The 23,396-nt window shown below is 44.4% G+C and overlaps 1 protein-coding gene and 1 long non-coding RNA gene across 6 annotated transcripts in view; one reads left to right on the forward strand and one right to left on the reverse strand.

Moving 5' to 3' along the window:
• Nucleotides 1-279: 279 nt before the first annotated feature.
• On the reverse strand, nucleotides 280-14,220 carry LOC146439222 (uncharacterized). The gene is made up of 6 exons (XR_014850702.1): nucleotides 13,874-14,220; nucleotides 10,101-10,187; nucleotides 8,535-8,640; nucleotides 5,769-8,128; nucleotides 5,285-5,436; nucleotides 280-3,348 (listed from the first exon to the last, which is right to left on the reverse strand). It is a non-coding gene; the product is annotated as an uncharacterized LOC146439222 (long non-coding RNA).
• Nucleotides 14,221-15,039: 819 nt separating this feature from the next.
• The window catches only part of ESRRG (estrogen related receptor gamma), a 389,265-nt gene continuing 380,908 nt past the window's right edge, over nucleotides 15,040-23,396 (forward strand). For 3 of the 5 annotated variants that reach the window (XM_085054800.1, XM_085054797.1, XM_085054802.1), the window contains exon 1: nucleotides 15,042-15,271. The gene's annotated coding sequence lies outside the window, so the exon portion shown is untranslated. Of the gene's footprint in view, nucleotides 15,272-23,396 lie in introns of all 5 variants that reach the window. The other 2 variants (XM_085054812.1, XM_085054808.1) reach the window with 1 other exon arrangement.

The raw sequence follows: 23,396 nt of genomic DNA on the forward strand, positions 1-23,396 counted from the left end.
CATTAGGAGAATCTGAACATTTTCCAAAAATATTTTCCAAAATAGAAATAATTAGAGAATACTTGGTAAGAATCTACAAGTATCTCAAAACTTGAATTTCAAAAGGTTTAAAAAATAACACAGATTAGTGTCAAGGTGACAAAACAATAGTAAGTTAAAGAAGCTCATAGAAGACTAAAGTTCTTGACACTCAATCCAAAATGTGCTTGAACAGTGAGATTGTTTCAAATATGAAATAATTTTTAAAAGAATTTGAGAAATTACACAGATTGCGGCACTTGTAAGAAAGGGACTACACTGCCAGATTGAAGTATATTAAAGATGGTGAATGTACTATTCCTCATCTTTACACATTGACCTTGTTTCTGTGCTCAGAAACCATATAGAGAGTTGTTGAGTTGGTCAATAAACTAATCCAGCCATCAATAAAGCACACCTTCTTGTTTATTAATATGTGATTAAAAATGTATATGATAAAAAGATATTGACTGAGCAGAGTTTGGGTGACAAGAACAATTATAGCTTCAAGCCTAATCAGTACATGAGCTGTTTAACCCAGTGAAAGTCAATAGTCTATTTCTGAACAATTACACATTTTGTTTTAAATAAAGTATTTGGATATTGCTAGTGGTCTCATTTTCTTTTCATGATTTAGACATGAACACAGAAGCAGAGAGAAACAGCTACAAAATAAATCACCCAATATAATTTCACTTTATGGTCCTTGTATGATAAATTGGAAAACACCCAGCAAATAGGATTTGTTTTAATTAAAACTTGCTAGCCACAAATAAATTAAACTTGGAATAAGTATATCTGTTTTTCAGTTTTATTACTAGTTGCACTGGTCTTAATCATATTTCTGCAATGTCCTAATTTATTTGTTCTTAAATATTTCTGTTATTTCAAGTAAAAGTCATAATTTTAGTGCATCCAATGTGCTCCATCTTGATTTCATTAAAGCAGTTTCTCAAACCTAATAAGAAATTATAATCAAAAGCCACTTAATTTCTCCTTGAGTGATCTTTAGCTTTTACAAACTTTCCTCACAGCTCAATGCATCCATCACTCCAGAGAAACAATATTCCATAGAGCTCAATGTCTGATGAAAATTCAGTAGCAGCAGAGAAAAATTTGAACTGGGAACATCTTTAAACACCAAAATATTCCATCATAGTGGGTATTCAGTACAAACTAGTTGCTGATGAATGGTCATACATTCCTGAGTGAGAACACAGAGTCACTGGCTTGTCCCCAAAATGTTAACTATTAACTGTGGGCCCAAAGCAAGCAGCATCAGATGACTGGGCTACCCACGAGCAGAACTTTTTGTGTTTTCAGCACTGGTTTGTTGTGCCAGCGTTCAAGATCCAGTGAAATCAGTGCTACTCCCCAAAGTGTTTTCAAGTTGTAAACCTTTTATGTGCCAGATCAGAAAGCTCCTTATCTATTCCATAAGTATCATGTTCATCAAATAGTTATAGTGACTGGCACTTCCACAGATATTTTTCTAACCTGCTAATCATGTCATCTTCTTAATTCCTTTGCAGGAATAAAGTGATAAAGACTTCAGAAACACAATCTTTTGCATTAAATCTAACAAAATTCCCTAATTTATTCTTCTGAAATGTGTTTGGTTTAGGTGAATGTAAAAATCACATTGCTCTTGATTGCTGATATAGGAAGTTGTTGTTTCATAGGGAAGAACAAATGAGCAGAAAGAGAAACATGCCATTGTGCTCACACAGCCTTGAAAATTTTGGCTTCTTAGAAATTGGTGTTGACATTATAAACACTCTTTACTGAGTACCTTCATGTTAATATATCACTTCTGATCCAGCCATAAGTAAAAGCCAATTGTCTTTTCTCCTGACTGAACAAAGATACACTGACTTAAAAACCAGAGTAAGTCTTCCAGGAGGTCAGTTCCACTTCATTATGGTGCAGTTCCAGCGTTATTCCTGGGCATGTCTGATTCTGGCACGTGAGGAGGTGGCAAAATGCTGTAGGCAGATCATTGGTACAATTCCAGCATGGCACCTGCTGGTCAACAAGTGAAGTTTTCATGTTCTGATGTCTTGTGAAAGAACACTCACAGAGTCAGTGTTGGTTTGTTTTGGATGGTGGTGTCTGAAACTTGGGAGAAGAGAGAGAATGCTTGTCCAGCCTTTGAGGGATTCCTATTTTTAATAACTCCTCTTTAAATAGATTGTACAGACACTGACTCTGGAGTGGGTGTGAGGATGCAGCAGATGGGAGTAAAGGGATTGCCCCAAAAGATAAGTCAGGTCATCTGAGATGAGAGCTTTCCCCAAGTTGCCTTCAGGAGAAGACATCTCTGCAGCTGCACAGTGGAGCTTAGGAAGTCAGCCCCAGCAGCATGATCACTGCAGAGCTTACAGGGCATAACTTTGCTGTAGGATGAGCCGAGTAGGAAAGGTCTGAATCTCTTTTATCTAGGGCACTGATGCATCTGAGCAATTCCTAATACGTTCTAATCTGAAGCAAGGGTTGGGTTTGATATCCATCTGTCTCAAGATAAATGAGAGTTTTTCCATCAAGGCTGGGGAGGATATAAATATGCACGGAAGAAAACTTATTCCTGAAGAGAAGATCCAGTGCACTTTCAGATTAATAGGTGTAACTCTCCTACCATAATAACAACTGCCAAACAGTAAAAAAGATACTCTGGGATGAGAATTTATTAGGCTAAAAATCTATTTTTCTGAGTTTAAATTTACCCATCTGCTTATCTTCAAACAGAGTCTGAATACATCATTGCTGATTATAGGCTCAGTTCCAGTCCATTACTTGATTCAGTCACATGCTTAAAAATACTAGTTCAATTAAGACTGTTGGTACATTTATGGCTCTAAATATGTGTACAGCAGTTCTCTGTTCTTCCACTGAATAAAACAGGAGTTTAATTCATTTTGGATTTTGTTTATTTGCAATGCTCTTCCTCAGCTTTTCAAATTAATACTCTAGCGTTAACTGCATGATTCTCAGTATTTAGGAAAATCTCACATGAAAAGCAAATACCCAGAGTGGGTTGATTTATTTGGAAGGTGAATTGAAATACATTTGTAGTTCCTAAAAAAATAATACATATTTTTCAGGTGCAGAGAACTTATGGAATCATTAAAATAGGACAGTGTTGAGGATTTGTGTGATGGCTGAGAATTAATTTCTATTTTTATTCATCTCAGTGCCCTTACTTATCAGTGTGTTTGATCTTCAGCATCAGCCCCCTCCATGCAGTTCTGCACCCTGTACCTTCCCCATTGACAGTGCATTTTGTCCATGCAGAGATGGTGGCTTGCTGGGCTTTCTGTGGTCCTCTATATTCTATAGAGAACAAAACATTAGTGTGTCTGTTGCAGTGAATGCATGCAATGTCTTCTTTTACAGGAGCTTCCTTTAAATAGTGAGAGTTCAAATACACTGAATTATCACTTTCATTATCGTCAATACATTTTATTATGGATCTTTAGTTTTAAAGCTATTCCATTTTTTGAAGGGAAAGCTAAACTAACCTGAAAACTTATTAAGAGTCACAAATTATATCTGCCTGTTGTCAAGCATTTACCACTTCCCTGACTTCTCTGCTAGGGGTCACAACTAAGCCTGCATGTGCTCCTCAGTCTCATAAAGGTAGGAAAAACCCCGAGGGAAAAAAAAAAAATAAAAGGGAAAACCACCCCATGAAAGTAGTTTAAACACTGTAGCTCTTTTTGAAAAGTTGAACTTGGCGAGAGACCAGTGCTCATGTGTCTTTAAGCAGGCTCGCTCTTGCCAGTGCAAAGGCTTCTTTCTACCTCTTTGCAAACCTTCCCCAGGACTGAGGCCACACAGCAGGTCCAGAATATCTTCCTCAGCTTAAATTTACTTACACAGACTTTCTCTGACTTTCTTCTCCTATCTATTGGTGATATGGGCAAGTGAGTGTTGAGTTTTTGAACAGGTGTGACAAAAATGGACCAGCCACTGCTAGGGGAAAAGCCATTCTCATACCCAGAAAATTAGAATAAACTTTCATTTTACTCCTCTCTCTAAACTCATGCTGGGACTGTCCAAGTCAGTTACATCACCATTTTATTCATGAATAAACCTTTTCCCTTTGAACGAGTGGCTATAAAATATTGCAATGCTATTGCAGTGAGTGCTAAATTGAGACTCAAATGATTTATTGTGACCACCCCTACAGTTGTTTGGGGGCCTTTTGCATTACATAGAGATACAGTCAGATTACTGTACATCAAAGTAGGTACATACTTTTATGTAATGATCTATTCATTCACAATGAGTTATAGCCACCTCAGGGGAGGGATGATACAGGATTATCATCACAAGCAACAGTAAAGCTTTATTGACATGAATACCAGATCTTTGACTTGGTCAGATACACTGAGAAAAGCTTTTTTTTCCTATTCTCTTTTATTATTACATGATTAGAGGAATCTTGCACTGTAAAGTAGCTGATAATGTACAGGATATGCATACAGCGGGAAATATACATCAGCATGACTTTTGTGCTACATCTTGAAATTGTTTGTCATTATCAATGATAATAAGAGAGATGTGGATGTCACACCTAAAATTTTATCCCTGATACAAAAAAGATTTGCTGTTATCTGGGTCAAATTCAGTTCCTAAGCAGATTTTATTAGTTGTCCCGTCTTGTATATTGGTTTAAAAGTGATGGACTTGGAAGCATACATTGCTTTGTTAGGAAATCCAAGCACAGTATCTAATGTGAGTAGGAGCAAGGCAGAGGATGTTTTCTCCAGCAGGTCAGTTTTGTTATGCTTGGTTTTGAAATGAGCTCTCACTTTTATGCACTGGGTACATCACATATTTGAGGTCTCTAGAAGGCATTAAGCAATTTACTCTCTAAGGTTTCAATCAAGCCTGTGGTTTGTTGGAGAAGAAAAGAGGCTGTGGTGGTAAAGGCGATGCTGAAGAGGTCTTTGGCTCAGAGGAAATGATTTGTTACAAGTTACCACTCAAAATAATGGTGACTGCTGATTGCATCAGGGCTCCTGAAGCCATCTTTGTACTCTGCTCTCATGCAGTCCCTGTGCTACTAAAAACAAGAGGAGTGTTCTCTTTTTACATTGCATTTATTTATTCTATTTGGTGAAGTTACTGGAGGTACAATTTTACAATGCCACCGTGGTTACTGCTGGGCAAAAAAAACTGATGCTGAACTGCATGCAGGTTTATTCTGAATGAGAAGCTGCTGTGAAGCAAAGTAGGAGTAGCAAATTATTGTCTCACTTACTGTCTTGGATCAGTGAATGAACTTTAATCCATGGCTAAGCAGACAGTTAATTTGGCTGTTTCAGTGAGTGCAGCGACTGCTTGACTCCAGGCCAAGGATCCTCCAGCTGAGGTCAGAACCATGTGTCTGGTGAGGGCACTTCCTATCTGTGACTAAAAGGAAGAGATTCTGGAGTTCTTCTGTATTCCAACACAGAAAACAGAAATTCAAAAGTTTAAGAATGTTTTTCCCCCTATTTGTTTAAATCCAGCCCTGCGTAGGGCAATCTGTAGGGTTGTTAGTGTTAAATCCATCCCCCTGAAATAATTTGAAGATTTTAGTCCGGTTCCAAACAAATAGGTTCCAGTGTTACCTTCTAAAAGAAGAGTTAAATATTTGTTTATTGAGAAATAAAAAGTCAGAAAGTACTTGGACTGTCCTGTTTGATTGTCCTTTTGCTAATATGTTCAACTTTGGTAGGACAGAGGTGTTAGCTGTGCCATACCTGATCAGCAGATGAGTTGAAATACTGCCTGGAAGGTATCAACCTGCTGCCTGACATAAGTGCTCAAATACCTAAAAAATTAAAAAACCCATTTGTTAAAATAACTGAGATATTACTCATACCCTTAAACTCACAGTGAGACTAGCTGAAGATCAAGGAAAGGAACTTGATAAGGAATGAAAAATCAAATAACCAAGGCAAAAACATTTTAATGGAAATTACAAAGAACAGCAATAAATTAAGTAGAGGATAAACCTTGTGTAGCCATATAATATTTTACACACACACACACAAATTAACAGAGTATTACAGGCTCTATAAACATTTAAAGCCAGTAGGAAGCAGTAGGAAGTGAGAGAATGAAAGCTAATCACACTGCTCAGTACCAATCCCTTGGGCAGGCACTTTATCATTACACCATCTCTTATTAGGAGACGATGAAGAATTTTCCAGGGGGAAAAAAAAATAGTTTTCCTCAAAATTCAGACTGTGTAGAAGACAAAATACCAAGAAAAAAAGGCAAAGAGGCTGTGCAGTAACCAAAAGGCAAAGCACTGTGGCATGTACCTGATATGAAGTGTCCCCAGATACAAGAGCTTTCACCAGTACAGACATGCACTTTTCGTCTCTTCTGGCTCAGCACCTTATTTCCATGATCTTGTTTCCAAGCCTTGTACCCTGGGCTTATTCTCTTTTTCCTTCCTTATCCTTCCCCCTTTTCACAAATAACTTTACAACGCCTTTGTTTCGTCTGCTCTTGTGCAATGAAATCTGAATGCAATTTGACAGGGCAGTGGGGTTTTTCTGCTTGATCTTCTTCACAAGCACCCCTTTGGCAGAGTAGGGCATGGCCAAAGCTTTCTTCAGGAGTTATTTCCAGGGTTAAACTTACCTACATGGGGCCATATCTGGGACATATAGATCCTAATCTGAACCAAACACTCTTGTTCTTTTCCTGCTCCTCTCCCCACCATGCTATACCATCTGTGTGCTTATTTTTGACAGCCTGAAACTGAAGGGATGACATTATCCTATTCTTTCAAATAAATCTCTATTCCAAACAATGAGATTAAAGTACAAAATGCCTGCTAATTTGGGGTATCCAATTAGAAGTATTATCTACTTGATTTTTCAACCTGTTTGGAATTCTCCATCACTTGGCATAGTCAATGCAAAATCCCATGGATTCTATCTGAGGTAGCGAGGGATTCAGCCCCCCTGACTCCAAAATTTCAAGATGGTCCCTTGTCAAATGAAAATCTCAACTAATTATTGCCTCTTGAGGCAACTTTCTCCACATTGTAAAATCTTTGAGGTGACAGGGGAACAGAAGCAAACTCAGCAGGTAAAATTCAGCTACCACTTTGCCACAAAGCCCTGCTTTTCCTCCTTGTAATTTGCTACCTTGTACATGCGCTGTACCCAGTTCTGTGACAAATTAGACAGGAATCTAGTGAATAAAATATACAAAGTACTGATCCGTTCCCAGAGGAAGGGTACCTCGCAGGGTTTCATTTCTGCTTTGGGAAATTTGTGGAATATAATCTGCCTGTATCCTAACGTATGGAAGCTGAATCGAGGTGCTCTGAACCCCTCAGGTTAGTCATTTCCTTAACATCCACGATGTGGCAGCTAGTATTGAATATATAACACATTTCCTTAGTTCCGTGGTCTCACACACACACAAATTAAAATATGTTTTGAATCATCTCAGAAACTCTTCTCTTGAAGGTCAGTGCTTTTTCAGCATTAGAAAGCAGACTCTGTTCCAAATAAAAAGCATTAATTATGTAGCTGAACTGCATCAGCTAAAGATAGTGGAAAAAAACCCCACATTTTTACTTTCTGAATTTCTACCATGCTTCAAATGAAATTCAGCCCAGCTACTCTGGACATCCTGCAATTAAGCATCCTCGCTCTTGGCTGACAACATGAGTTGGTTTTTCTAGCCTTGCCCTTCTATCTCCCCTCCAGGCTCCTCAACTAAACAGTTTCTCTCTGCTCTCTCTGCACAACCTCTGTGTCTCCTTACCTAATCAGTCCCAGGCTCCTGCCTCCAAACACCAGTCCCAGTTTTTCTCTCTGGATGGCTTGGCTGCTTCTACTGTCTGCTCTGTCACAGGCTGGATGGCTTTTTTTCTCCATGTTGTACTCATGCAGAGACCTTTCTTCTTGACACAACCTTCAAATCACTTGGAGCTTAGGAGAGATAGGATTCCTACCTCTCAGATTCTGCGCCAGAGCTCAGACTCATGGGGGAAACTTGGAGGTGGGGATTAAAGCAGAAATCTAGCCTCACCACTGTATCTTTAAGCTTCTGTTTGCAGAGGGGGCCAATCTTTAGCAATTCCTTTTTCCTGCTAGAATAAAAGAAATCATTACTTGCCGTCTGTTCATGACATAATTTCTAATAAGTTAGACACATTTGGATAAATTTTCAAGCAGAGAGGGAAAGCACTTTTTAAATAAAAAAGGTCACATTTTGAGGCTGTGCTTCAAAGCCTGAGGGCAGCAGAGCATTTCAAAGGAAAAAAGTTTCCATTTTAGTATGAGTGAAACTGTTTATTTTTCCATAACCTTGTTCTTGGAAATGAACAAATTGTTTTGGCAGGTATTTTCAAAATAATCTGCCCAGTACAGACAGTCAGCATATCAGTTTTCAGCCTAAGTGATGATGTTTTTTCTAAAGCTACATGCAACAGAAAAATATGGTCTCTGCTGAGAAATGTTTGCCAACCCAAATACGGGGAATGGCTGCACACCTACCTTAGAATATATATTATCACAGATTACGTCCTCTGAGGATTTCTGATTTTTTTTCAAACACCGATTGCCTCATGGAAAGGCGAAAGGGTCAGTGACTCTTACGTCCCTATTTTAGAGGCAGAGAAACTAAAATGAGAGGAAAGAAAAAGAAAAACCAGTGATAGAATTAAAAAATCCTGATCTGCTGCTTATTCCCCCATTTATGCACCAGTTGGTGCCACCTCTGAGGGGTGTTATTTGTGCAATGGTCCTCTGGCCTGGAGTATTGCAGGTGTTCTTTACACTGCACAGACACGTTAGAGATAACATCCCTTGTGTAATTACTGTGATTTAACTCTCTATGATCAAAAGTTTTGGGGAGCTATAAGAGAGAGCACAGGGGGTGCAGGAGACATCTTCAAATAGCAGTTTAATGCAGCTAAGAGCAAGCAGCCTCCACACTCAGCTGTATATCAGTACAGTATAAAAAAAAACAAACCAAAATTGAAATATTTCTGAGGTGTCTGATGAAACTCAGGGGCAAGGCCCTGTGGAAGAGAGAGGTGTGAGGGGACAGCTGTGGTAGGTAGGGCTCCACCAGGACAGAGCAGGTTACTGATATGGCTCACTGGGTGATGGCCCCTGCCTTTGCTGTTGCTCTGGCTGGGGTGAACCCCAGCAAAGGCATCAGCCAGAGATGCTGGAGGTCTGAGGTAGACAAACTGCATAAAAGTTCATGCCACAGTCTGGCTCACTTGGGAGCGTAAGAAACCCAGTTAAGTGTTAACAGTATGTGATGAGATAGCCCCATGCAGACCACGAGCCTCTGCAAAAAACCATCCCACCAGCAACAACAAATTCCTTAGCTTAAACTGCGGCTCTCTTCAGAGGGGAAAAAAAGGAAAAAAAAAGCAAAGAATTGCCAAATCAAACTGCTGACTCCTTTTTTCTTATCAAAACACGACAGCATACATCTTAACAGCCTGAAGTAAATCAAATGCGGGACCAGCTGGAACTGGCCAGCTCTTGACCCTCTGTTGATATCAGGTGTGTACTGCACTTCTCTGGCAGAATAATTTATGATCTCAAGTAACTCAGCGCCCCTAAAACTTTCAGTATGGCTCTTAGGACAAGGCTGAAGGTTTTCTTTGGAAAGTGTCACCATTAGAAAAAAGTTGGAGTTCTTCCCACTACATGGAGATAATCCATTACTAGTGTCAGATGACTTTGTTCCCTCTAAATCCTTATTTTTAAACTCACACACAATGAGCCTATGGGACAATATTCCAACGTATGGCCAAAGCCTGCAGGTGTGCATCTGAGTGAATGGCAGTCCCCTTTTGCACGTGGAGCTTCCTCCTGGGGGGATTCAGAAGTATTCGTAGAAATGTGTCCCTAAACAAAACCTTTGAGCTCGAGAAAAAGAAGGGAGAAGATCTGGGAAAAGTTGCTCAGAGGAGACAGAATTGAGAGCAGCTCCGAGGAGAGTGTGCCCGTGTGTGTGAGATCAATATAATCTATTGCGAAAGAGAGCCTCGGTGTTTCTGAGGGGGAAAGAGATTTAGAAAGAAGGTCTTTAATTATTACCTGCAGAGAAGTTAAAGTGTAACTCGGCAGTAACGTACTCCAGTGCCAGTTTTGGGGGGTGGGGGACACCTCGGGCACCCAGCCTGCCTGAGGCGCATATGTGAATGAAAAAAAAATTAAATTATTTTAAAACTATATTTAATTTAACCATGAAGGAAAAACAAATAAGACAAACAAAGCATTGACGAGGCAATAGCAGAGAGAAGAGGAGTTCATCTTTCAGGCTGCTGACCTCTCTTTGTGCTTCGGGTGGGGGAGCTGCTGAACAGGCTCTGGAGCGTGTAGCACCCACGCGTGAGCTTGTGCTTACCCCTCACTGGTGTTTGTACCACACATCCCATGGAGCCCAAACCCTCCCCCTTTCTGCCACGGCCTTTTCCCCGCACACGCTGCTCAGGGGCTCCGGTCATGGACCCCCTCCCGCTTCGGCCGCCTCCCCCCTTCCCGGGGCACCGCTGCCCGCGCAGCTGGAGCGGAACTGCGCGGCCCCGGGGAGGGGAGGCGGGCGGGTGCTTAACTTGCGCATCCCCTTGCCCCTTTGGAAGATCACCTTCTCCCTACAAAAAGGGGAAGGACAGCCCTGGGATTTCCAGGGTCACGCCCAAACGGTGGTGTGTGTATAGGTATACTTTTTTTTTTTTTTTTTCTTTTAGGGGAGTTTTGCTTCTTTGGCAGGTCAGGGTGTTAATTAAAAGTTGGTCCAGATTGGCCACTTGCAGTCCCCAGATGCGCTATTAACACATAAGAAAATTACTATTTTTTTTAAGATATCAAAATGCTAAAACTAGATAGAAACCCCATTTCCTCCTTACTATTAACTAGCAGTCACACAGAGAAAATCATTAGAGCTATAATTAAATAAGGGTCTATTTTTGAAGAATGTCCTGCAAAATAGCCCCCAAATATGATGTGGTAATTTAATTTTTTTTTTCCTTTGGCACTACAGGTGCTAGCTATGTTTTCCCTCCATTTCCCACACCATGTATATTAAACAGGGAGCGAACATTGCTCTATTGTCGGCGATGACCCCAGACTTCGCCAGAATATTGTGCTCCTCGGTATAAAATTGTGAAGTGGGTCTCTCTTTCAAAATTGCTATATTGGTTTTTAAAATTATTTCGTGGTCTAAACTTCTTCCCAGTCTATTTCTTAAAGGATGGGGGCGGGGGGAGATCATGAAAGGAAGGGGGGAAAAAAAGCAGAAACAAAGTTAGCCGTATTAACGTTCGTGTTTGTCTCATCCGGGCTGTCAGTAACTTTGCCTGGATCGGGTCCTATGTTTCTATAGGCGCCCTGCTGAGGCAAGCGTCTGCCCCTGCCTGCCCCGGCTGCGGCTCAGCCTGACCCTCGCAGGCCCCGTGTCGCTGTCGCGCAGCCCCGCCCGCCTGTCCCCCCCGCGCTCCGCCGCATCCCCGGGCTGCGACCCTCGCTCCGCCGAACGCTTGCGCTCCACACGCCGGGGTGTGTGATCTGTCACGTTCCAATGGAGAGCTAAATAACTCCCCGTGTCATTTATCGCAGAAAAAGGGGGGGAAAGGGGAAAAAAATAACAATAAATAACAAAACAAGGGAAACAAGCAGACTGCCCCCATACCCTTTCCTCCCCAAGATTTTATTCTTTCTTCCGGAGTATTATCTCCGCTGCCGGTAAAACGCAGTTCACGGCTTGGCTTGGCTTGGCTTTGCTTTGCCCTCGGCCGAGGCTGACCTCCGCAGCCCCTCCAGGACAAGCAGCTGCGGCCGGAGCCCAGCGCCGGAGGGAGAAACCCGGCGGAGCCCCCGCGGCCGGCAGCCCCGAGCGGAGCGCAGAGCCCCGAGCCCGGCCAGCCGCTGGGATCTAAACCCGGCCCGCTCTCGCTGGCACTGGGAGCGCGTGTTTTGTCGGTTTGGTTGGGTTTGGCTTTTTTTTTCCTTTCTCCTTTGTAAGATACGGAAGGTGAATAATGAAATCCCTTCGCTAATAGTTTATGAGCCATGAGATTGGAAATGTGTGCGGGTGCAGCGGAGCGCCGGGCTGCGCGTCACTCGGGGAGCTGCGGGCGCGGGGAGGCGAGGGACTGCCGGGGTCGCCGCTCTGGCAGCTGCAGCCGGAGCTGCCGGGGCTGCCCGTGCGGCCGCTGCGTGTCCGAGCCCGGGCACTGCCCCAGCGGGGCCACGGCAGTGAGAGCGGCTCCGAGCAGAGGGCTCGGGGAGCCCCTGCCTCACCCTCCGCCGTGCGCTGCCTGCCGCGGGCTCCTGCGCAGCCCCGCGGGCGCTGCCGGGGCTCAGCGGCGACCGCCTCCGCCCGGAGCGGTGGGGGAGAGCGGGGAGCGACCTTTAGAACCAGTTTGGAGGGAACTGGGGGCGCGGCTGTGGCACGGGTGCCGAAAGCCCCTTTCCTCGGCGATCCCGTGGCAGGTCATGTACGCGGAGAAGGGGCGGGAGAGGTGCCGCTGTCCCCCTGCCCTCCCGTACACGTCTCGGTGGCACTAGTGCCTCTACGGGAGCGGACATTTCCCATCAAGCCCGTGCCACGGGATGTCCGAGGGCATCGCTACCTCCCTGCCATAAAAACAAACTGCTCATCAGCTCCGCTCGGTGTGTGCCATCGAGAGAAGTCGCCGCGGTGCGAACGGGCACCATCTGTCCTGCCATTCCGGGAGACGCAGATATATTTCTTTAGACAGGTCAGCAGTTCTTCCCGGCCAGCCCTGTCAGGCACCTGTCAGGGGAGAAAACCTCTTCATAGCTGCCGCGGTGGGATCCTTATCAGCGGCAGCCCCTCTGCTGACAGGGCCCAGCCTTAAGCTTCCCGCAAATCAATGTCCTCGGGGGACAGGGGGCTGTCGTTAGCGGGGGATGCCGAACGTGCCGGTACCGCTCAGACCACCGGCAAGCACGGGAGGGAGGGCGGCGGGGGCAGCCGGCCCCGAGGAGCCCGTAGGCTGCCCGAGGAAGGCCGGGTGGCCGCTGGAGCGGGTGTTTCCCCGGGGCCGAGCCGTCGGGAGCTCGCAAGGAGGATGTTCCCGCGGCGCCCACGCGTGCCCGGGGCTCCGCTGCGCCGGGCGGGACAGCGGCGTGGGGGTACCGCACCGCAGAACCCCCGCACCGCGGAACCCCCGCAGCCACGTGTTTCGCGGGGCTTTCTCTCGAGTGGGTCCATCGCTCCGTGGCTGACCCAAAGCCCCAGTCCCACACACTTCGTCCCTACCAAAGTACCGCCTTCTTCCCTCCTCCCCCCCGCAAATAATTCCGACCTGTTTTCTTTCTGTTCCTCACTTGCTCTCAAAATGAGGGCACGTTCAGGGAAGCCTGCCTGCCCGCCTCCTTCACTTCCACACGGCATCGCGTGGACATCTTCCCCCCACCCCCCGGCAAAAAAAAAAAAAAAAAGCAAACCAAACCAACAACAGGCACCACCACCACCAAAAGAAAGACTTCAAATGCACCGTGCGTTTCCAACTTGGAGTTAAAGTCGGTGCTAATACGGGTCAGTTCCTGCCCCTAGCTGGGAAGGCAGGGAGGAGGATGTAACGTGTAGGTTGGTGGGGGGTGGTGGTGGGGGGAGGAACAAAAACAACCCCCAAAATAAACAAACAAACAAATCTCGCGCACTATCACAATAAAGTGAAATTCCTTTCCACACACCCACAACTTTAGCTCTGTCTGCTGCCTGGGGGGTTTTAATCTTGCAAAGAGAAAGGGGGGCTCCCTGCGCAAAATTACGCCTTCTCCTCTCATTTGTTAGCTGATTCCATCAAAAAGTTCGCTATTTATAGGCTACACACACGAACCTGGAGTAATACAAACCCTCCCGTGCTGTTGCCCTCGCAAAGTGGCCGGTCCTGAAGCATCTGATCGGGTTTGTGTGTGTGCGCGAGTGAGAGCGAGCCACGCAGAGAGCGCTGCCATCCGAAAGGGGAAAGAAGAGCTCAAGCTGAGAGACTTATTAATTGCTAAGAGCTGCTCTGCCACCAGCCATGTGAGTACCTAACAATGATCACCTTTTGCACAGATGGTCAGCGATCAGGCACAGACACTTTCTGTCCTTTTCCTCCTCCCTCCCCTTTCTTATTTTTTTTATTCCCCTCCTGTATCCTTCCCACCCTCCTTTCCTTTTTTTTTTTTTCCTTTTTTTTCTTTTTAGTTTGAGTTTGCACGGTTTATTCCTCACGAAGAGGAGGAATGAAACGTGGGCGAGCGCGGGGGAGAAAATGTGCCGGCGAAGAGGAAGGAAGGAAGAGTGGTGAAAGGGAGAGGAGGAGGAGGGTTTGTTAAGCGATCGCCTTGTCCCCTGAGTCCGAGCCGGCTGGGAATTAGTAACAGCGAGATAGCGGAGGTTGTATCCCTCCCTCTTCCTCCGTTTTTCTTTTCCTGGAACGCTCAGACCCCCTGACAGTTACTACCCTGGTATCAACGCGGACAACGAACTGTATTCATCAAACCTCATTTGGAGGAATTGAAAGGGAATTAAAAATAAATAAATAAACAAATAGAGAGAGAGAGAGATCACGCGGGGATAAGGGGGTTTGATCGCTCCGCGTTCAGCAATGACTGTCCGTCAGCTCCCAGCGCGCTGTGCAGGCAGGTAGAAAGCGCCCGGAGAGCAGCCCGGTCCCGAGGGCTGAGAGCGCGATTTTGGGGAGAGGGAGCGAGCCCCGGCCTCTCGCCCCCGCCGGTCCTTCCCAAACGAGGGGGCAGCGAGGGGCGACAGCAGCGCCTGTGCTCCTTGCTTGCCCTGAGCGCGGTGTCCGCACTCCGCAGGCAGTGCCAGAGCCCGGCGTGGCACGGTGCGTGAAACCAAACCCCACGCAGCAGGCAGGGCACGGCACGTGGGTTAGGGAATTGTACACTTGTTTCGAGAGTGGGCAAAAAAATGCAGTCTGTGACAGGGAACGTGGCTCTCGGAAAGGTAGGTGTCCTGGTTTGTGCAGGAATGCAGGGCTGGGAGACTCCGCGTGGAAAGGGGGTGGGTGTGGAGAGAGAAAGCGAATTTGTTTCCAGCGCGGAGAGGCGCTTTCCTAACCCAACACTCGAGCTCCAATCACACACTCTGAGGTTAGCGTAGCATTAAATTAACAGGGTCGGGGTTATCCAGGGCATTATACCGCGTGCCCGGGATGTAACCTCTGCTCATTTGTACACAAAGAAGAGGGAGAGACGGAGTTACATCTGGAAAGCCAAAGAGCACGGTGAGTATCGGTATTCGCTCCTCTCCCTCCCATGTCTGTGAGCAAAGTTCAAAGGCGGCCGGTGCGGGACTGGGGCTGGCTCTGCCGAAGCCCCACGCTCCCTTTGGAGGCGGCAGCGCAGCCTCCTTTGGAGTCAGGACCCCCAGCGCAGCCCCTTCGGGGCGAGCCCTCGCTGAACAGCAAGGAGAACTTGCAGTATCTCGGTTAGAACTTTGCTACTTTACGTAGAGAGAAAAAGAAAAAAAAAAAAAAAAGAAAAAAAAAATTACTTGGATGCAGCGCTATTTATAGGTGGCGGTAAAGGCTCCTTTTCAATAAGCAGCCGTGGAAAAGAAACGTCAGAAAACTGGCTGCTTTATTGATCCGAGGTGCTGGACGGTCACAGCCTCGCCAGCCAGGCTGGACCTACAAAGTCGCGTCTCCTCTCGGGTTAGGCAGCGAGAAGGGGAACAGGATCCGGGTTTTGCTGACCACTAGCTTGGACACAACTCAATTCCCAAGCACAGGTACAGGGCAAAAGAGTGTGAGATGGAAGACTCTTCCCTTTTCTTTCAGGCACGCACACAATGCAGGGCACCCGCAGGGCTGAAAGTGGGCCAGGGCTACACGGTAGGTATCAGATCACACAAAGCAGAGGAAAGAAATCCAGTTAAAAATACATTAGTTGAAATCAGAGGACGAGCTTGATTATTTTTTTCCTTTTAAACAAAGGTGCACGTTAGAACAAGCTGGAAGCACTCTTTGTGCCTGACGGTATCCCCCACGCCCATTGGAAATAAAGCAAGAGGCTTGCTCTTTCTTTGCATCTTTTAAACCTTGTTTTAATTAGAATTGCCGAAGTAGGACACCCCAGTAGAAGATGTTTTCAAGTATCCACCTACCTCTCTGCTGTAAGCAGAATTGCTGTCTGCTAAATTGCTTGAAACGCAAAATTCTGCCCCACCCCCAGCTTGGTTTGGCACCTACTCACTTTTCCCCCCCGAAATTGCAATCGTTTATGAAAGACTACTCCATTGGGAGGAAAAGAGAAACCCCAAACACCCAGCAGTAATGAGATGAGTGGACTCCGAGAGCCGTGCTTTGCTCTGTACAGCAGGAAAGGCTTTGGACAGAGAGCGTCCCAAAAACTCACGCCTTTTTTTTTTTTTTTTTTTTGAAGTTCCAAATTGGGCGTATCCTTACCCTTCTCCTTTAATTTATTTGATTAAATCATAACCAAAACAGACTCATCAGCTTCTCGTATTTCCTCAGCTGTAACCATACGCGAAACCTTTTATATGGAGACAAGTAATTGGCTTTAGTTAACTCAGGACACAGGCTGCGCTCAAGTTTTCCTCCCGTTCCCAGGGCAGCGTTTCACACAAACGCATGTTCCAGCTCTGCCTCACACTCCTCAGTCGCCAGCCTCAGGTTTTTAAACTGTTTATGCCGTTGCCCACCATTCTCTGGTTTCACTAGTGAGGGATGCTCACGGCAGGGGCTTGCTGGAGGAGGGGGCTCTTCCCCCTAGGGGTTTGGGAGTGGCGGGACTGGTTCAGGGAGAGTCCAGCCCGGTTTGAATTCAGAACCCATCCTGGACCGCGTCCCGCGTCCCACCTCCGTACCGGGATCGCAGCTTGTTTCCGCTCCCGATTAAAGACTAGATTAATTTCACCTTCAGGAAAGCGAGGCTCTGTTAGCTCACTTCTAGCTTAAATTAAAAAGAAATAAGGATGGGGGGTGCGATGGAGAAAAACCTCTTAAAGTTTCTCGGGTAAAGCTCATCTTTCCTTTGGTCGTTACTCAAATGAAGAACCGCGTCAATTAACTCCAAATTTGAAGTGCCTGCCCGAAAAGAATAAGGACAATTCCCTGCCCTTCTCTAAGAGGTAGTTGCAGGATGGCACTTAGTGCGTGTGGTCCCTAATGACAGGATTGCCGCCCTGCCCGGTGTTTGGCTCTCCCTGCCCCGCTGGCTTCGCTCTGAGGTCGGGCAGCGACGCCGGGCACGGCTGTCCTGCCCAAACCTTCCCCTCTTCCCTGCTCCCTGCCCGCAGCCACACGGGGTTTACACCTCCCACAGCCCACACGGTGACCACACTATGAAAACAGATTTAATTACCCCATCCCTCAGTAAGAGGGCAGGGGCCTCGTAGCAACAGGTAACGAGGGCACCTGCAGCTCTTCAAGGTTGTTTAGCTGACAACAGAGGAAGCAGGACGCTGGCCAAGGGGTCGCATTCGGTAAGACGGGGTGTGAGGGAAGCGGACCATCAAAAAAGGGGTGTACAGCGATACTTTGCAGAAGTTTAACGTAGCTGCGAGGGGAGCTGCGAAACGGGACCGCTGCTGCGCCTCGGTTTCTTGCTCGCTGTTTTCAAGTAGTCCCCAAAAACCCCCTCAAGCCGCCCCGCGGAGCGGCCCCGGCTCTAGGACCGCAGCTCTGGGGTCGACACGTGTTGCTCTGGCGGGGAATGGGTCGCCTTGGGGTCCCTGCGGGAGCTGCTGCCGAGGATGCTCGGTGCGGGCCCGAGCTGGGACGCGGCTGTGCGGCCGGGCTGTGCGGGGACAGCGGGGCAGCCTACCCCGGCTTGTCTCATGCCTGAGGGCACTGCGCGGTCGGGCACAACCCAGACCCCGAGAAAGCCCTCGCAGGCTCCGCGTGGGGGCTCAGAGCCCGGGTGGGGTGCCCACGGCCACCCCGGGGCGTCCCCGCTGAGCTGCCGCCGGGCCGCTGCCGGCTGGGGCTCCGGGGCGGGAGGGCAGCGCCTACACTGGGGCGGCGGGAGGGAAAGGTCTCCGGCCTGACCCGAAAGGGGGGAGCTCCCCCTTGCCTCCCCTCCCTTCCCTACCCCTCCCCGGCTCTTTGTTCTTTGCCCCTTTGTTCTTCCTCTCGAAGTTTCCAGGGGGGTTGCTGGTGCGGAGCAAAGTTGCCGAAAGCTGAGAAATGACAATAAGTCGATGTCTGAGCAAGAAAAGAGGGTGGGGGTCCCTTCCCAGGGCTGAGAGCTATTCCCCCAAATCCCGCCGCGTTGTCTGCTCGTGCGAGGGCTCGGTGTGGGGTGCTGAGAGGGCCGTGTTGCAGTGATGCTGAGGCAGAAGAGGGAATTGGGGCTCCTGCAGCTACAGCACCAGGGGACCGGGCACCCCTTTTTGCCATTTAAACACTTTCTGGGGAACAAGCGTCCTTTCTGCCCTTTCTGGTGGGAAAGGGAAGAAAATAATAATAATTAGTGAACGTGTCATAATGAGATGAGGCAGTAGGTCAGAGTTGGAGGATTTCTGAATGCTAGATTTTAGGGCACATGTATTGGTTTGGGATGCACAACCTCAGAAAGGCTTTGTCTCCATCTCTTTCTTTTTCTGTTTTTTGTGCTTGCTTGGTAGGGCTATGGTAAAATGTTGTCAGGAGTTAAACAAGTTGGGGCTAAATTTCAAAGTAGATGGAATATCTTCCCAGAGCAACATCAGAGTTTAAAAGTCAGGTTAAGTGTGGTTAATGGGAGATCACAGTGTGGTTCGGTACTGACAATAATATCAAAACTTCCTTGGAAAAGGAAAACATCTTCATTTGGTACAATATGGAGTAGCCTTATCCTCTCTTTACTAATCATTAGTAAACGTTAGAGAACTACAAGCTTATTGTGCCTTGCACTAAGAAATCCCAAACAACTTCACAAGTATCTGTTATCACACGATTCTTATCTCTCCTCCTTATACATGAAAGTAGGAAAACAATTTATTTGGGTGAGTTAGATATTAGGAAAGCTGATGTGAGAAGAAGTTTTGATACGGTGCATTGGAGTAGGTCACAGCAGGTTACAGGCAGAGCCAGGTCAGAGTCCTGAACTCCAGCACACTACCCTGACAGTGCTGCTATGCCACCACCTTTATAACCGAGGATATCATGGATGAATGAAGCACTTTAGTGTTGGCTGAAAAGCTCCATGAATGTAATTCTTGTAATCATGAGAATGTCCATAAATATTTAGTTTTTACATATTTAGAGATCCTATACAATTATTTAAGAAAATATTATATTTGCGGTACTTTTGTATTATATCAAAAGGCCACAGATGTTTATTATGATGTGCTAATTTTCAGAATTTGTATACCTTTCTTTCTTGTATTCAATGAAGTTGAGAAATAAGGTGAGATAAGATTGGGCTTCACAAAACAAATGTTCCAGACTGGAATTTTTTAAATGTGAATACACTAATAGGGTATCAGCTCATCCTTCTGGCAGAGGTTAAAACCTAGGATCCATTTTTCCAATAAAATGGGGTTTGATTTGAGGTGATGTGGGGCCTATTTTGGCTCTGTTTTTTCCTGATGTCAAGGATATACAATCCCAGTGAGAAGTCTCGGAACCTTGCAACTGTAAAATCCAGCTTTAGGTATTTCAAGGTGGCAATTCAAACACAGAAGATATCCATGAAAACTCTGACCTTTATTATTTAGGACCTGGTTCACAGTTGAATGTAATAATTGGTCAGTAGCAAGTCAGAGAAAGATACAGGCATTGCATCAGATACTTTGGTGATAGTTTGATTTTCTAGCTGTGTCTCTACACACACTGTCTACTGGCTTGTTGTTTAAATCCAGAAGCCAGCAGCACTGCTCACTGTTCTGTTTATATCCCAGTGCTCATAATGTGGTGTTGCAATAACCAGGTAAAAATGTTCAATGCCGTTTACAACAAGGAATCTGCCTTAAGCAATGCTGCAATCGGTAATAGCCAGCGTTACTGAGAGCAACAGCTTCTGCAAATGCCTTACTGCCACAAGTTAACCCAAGTACAGCCACAATTGTGCTCAAAACTAAATAAAAGCAGACGTACGAGAATGCGAATAAAAACTTAATTGGAAAAATGGATTTTAGAGAATGTTGTGTGTGATCAACAACAGCTGCTTCTGCCTCAGTAACGAGGATGATTAGAGGGACAAGTGATGTTAGTGGGTACTTGCTCAAATAGAGGGTTTCTTCAGCATGAGAAAAATAATTTTCTGATTCAAAAGCATTCACTTAAGAAAGGGTGGTTGCATTTTTCATGTTAATCAGTCTTCTCCTTTTTACCTGTGCTTTTTGCTGATGTACGTAGGTTTCCTTTCAACAGATGAAAATATTTTAGTTTAAAAAAATCAAATTAAAACACACAGCCCTCTACTTTACTATTTCCCTTGGAAATTCTGCCATCAAATACAAGTCACTAAATACTGCACAGGATTGTGGAAGGCAAACCTAAACATATAAATATAGTTTGGGATTTTGTCATCTTGGTTTTTGGAGCAGGGGACAAAACTTGTTTTGTAGTAGTTTGTTAAACTACTGAGCTGTTTAAATGAGATCTCAGGCAAGAGCTTTTACCCCTGCATTTTTATCACCTTTGTCTGTCAATAAATACTTGCAGAAAATGAGGGGGAAATCCCCACTGTTTTTGGTTTTACTTCCCTTGCATTTGTTATTATATCTAGAGCAATTCTAAACAGCACCAGTGCAGAGGAATACGACATAAAATCAGAATAAGGAGGACATTAAAAATGAACACTCTTTGCTTTGTAATAGATACTTCTAGGCATAGGTGTGAATGAATACTGATTCATTTATACAGTTCTTAAATGGGAAAGCCTCAAGTTTACAACAAAGGTAAACAGCATGTCGTGCTGCATTTAGCAGATGTTGGCTTGCTAACTTTAGGAAAATGGAGAGAATGGTCCCCTTGACATCCCTGCAGAGAAGTACATGTTGCTAAAATAAGAAGGAGAGCACATAACTATAAGAATTACGTTGCGAATGGAGCATTAGCGACTTTAATGTTGTATTTATTTTCTTTTATTATTTTATCTCAGCCTTAACAATTCTTTCTTCTTTAAATGCCTGCACTTAATTCTGTCAGTATACACCTAACAAAATTAAAAGAGCCTACAGGATAATTCAAATCTCAGCCTTTTAAATGTTACAAGTGCTTTATGTGCTTATTATATGTGTAAAATTACCCCTAACCATAGTAAATAGTAGTGCACTTTGGCTAAGATTCAGTTGCTGCCTAAATAGCATTTAGATTTTTTCTTTTTACTTAGTGTTAGGTCATGTATGGAGAGAGCTGGAGCTCATTTTATCATACAGGATAGGAGGATGCTTAGGATGTTGACTGAATGTTTGCAAAAAATATGACGATAATAGCATGTTTCCATCTAAGTATTTCAACTGTTTTAGAATTTGTCATTCTTAATAAATAGAGCAGTAATAATAAACTTAGAAATTACTTTCCCATGTTTATATTCTGTCACAGAAGACTTCTTATTCAAAAAGCACAAAAATAAATATTTTTCTGTATTTTCTTAGTGACTCATGACCCTGAAGTACAGTACTGGCATAATACAAGCAATCTCCTTCCTTCAAAATATTTGCAAGAACTGCATTTTATTGCCCATGTGTGGGTTTTTTGAAAATACGTCAGTAATGTTAAGTGGCTCTGGCTCTAAACACGAAGGGATAGAAGATGATAAATCAGTATCTGTTCATTTTAACTGATTACGATAAAGGCTCTGGTCTGTTTTCATTGTGGTTAATACTGAAATTCTCGTGACTTTGAATAACTTCCTCTTACTGTTTGAATTGAGGAAATGCTCAGAAATCCCAGCCAGCATTTCAGTTTTCTTGTGCAGAAATACATAGAACCAACATAATCTTCTTTGTTGAAAGCTGTCATTCCAGGCCTTAATTTCTTCAAAGATTTCTACTTACTAATTTTATATTTCTCATTGTGTAGTAGGAAGTTTGCCCTCCTCCCTCTCCCCTGACATAGTTATCATGTCCATGAGTGGCATCTTTGGTATTTTCCATTTAACTATTACAAACCTTCATTCAAATACAGGATAACAATGATTTTTTTTTTCATTCATATCAAATACAAATCCCCATACTGATGCCAGTCTTGGGAAGCTGCCAATGAACTGTTGCTGCAAATTTTAACATCCATTTATAATGGCTGTTAAAATGGGTGAGGAACTTGCACATTTTCTTTTAGGTGGGAAAATGTTCAAGTAGAACCAAACAAGGTAATTCCATGCAGATGCTTAGCAGTCAATGCTTTCTGAACAAATTATATCATTATTTAACATTTTTTTACCTATTCTTTCATATTTTTGTATTCCTGTGAGAAGAGCAAGATATCTAAAATATACTTTCTCACTAATTCTTTAAATAAGGAATTTAAATAGCACAGATCTCTAAACTACAAATAAGAAAATATTTTTTCCTGTTTCTAAGTTGTATTTTCTCAGAATAATTTTCTTCTTCCTCCATATTCATCTTTTCCACTTGAAAAATGTTGGAAGCAGTATGCGTTTTAGTAGGATACAGTAGTGACTCCTTCATGTTCAAAAGATACTTGGAGTTCTTCATATCATGTCTTTGTAGAAAGTGTTAAATATTTTTAGACTGATTGAATCTTTTACATATGTAAAAAAACCCTGTAATGCAGTGATGGTTTCCATTGACACATGGATATCAAAAGATTTTGCAGCTGCACACATACATACACTGCTACTGACATCAGGTACTTCTGGGCCAGGTGGTGTATCCAGGTGAAAAAAAAATAAATGGAGTTTAAACTTCTAAATTCAGTGATACCAGCTTTTCTTAAACACTCAGGAGAAAAATTTGCAATTTTTGTTTTTCTTTTTCCCGTCTGTAATAACATTAAGCCAATGGACTGAGCGTGATAGCTAAGGACAGATCTCTGTGTCATATACAGATGTGTGTGCATATATAAATGTGTGTGTATATATATGTATATATATGTATATCACATTGCAGCCAAGGAAAAATTTAGTCAAGGGGACAAACTTGCTTTAAAGGAAGTGCCACATAAAAGAGGAACTCTATGCATCCAGCATTATCTGTCTTAGTAGAAAAAGAAATTACTGAAACTGCATCCAACCTTCCTTATAACTGCAATTATGTAAGGAGGGATCACCAGTAGTAGACCCATGTAAGTGAGAGTGACTGTAATTACTGAATTATATCTCAGTTCCTTTACTGATTACCTGGCAAATAACTTTTCATCAATATCTCAAAATAAAAACTCTTCAAGAGGAAAAACATAGAATAAATTCAACCGTTGAATGGTGGGGGTCTGAAGA

Source organism: Lichenostomus cassidix, chromosome 3 (assembly GCF_008360975.1).
Source record: "Lichenostomus cassidix isolate B80296 chromosome 3, HeHo_3.0, whole genome shotgun sequence".
In the NCBI taxonomy this organism is placed as follows: domain Eukaryota; kingdom Metazoa; phylum Chordata; class Aves; order Passeriformes; family Meliphagidae; genus Lichenostomus; species Lichenostomus cassidix.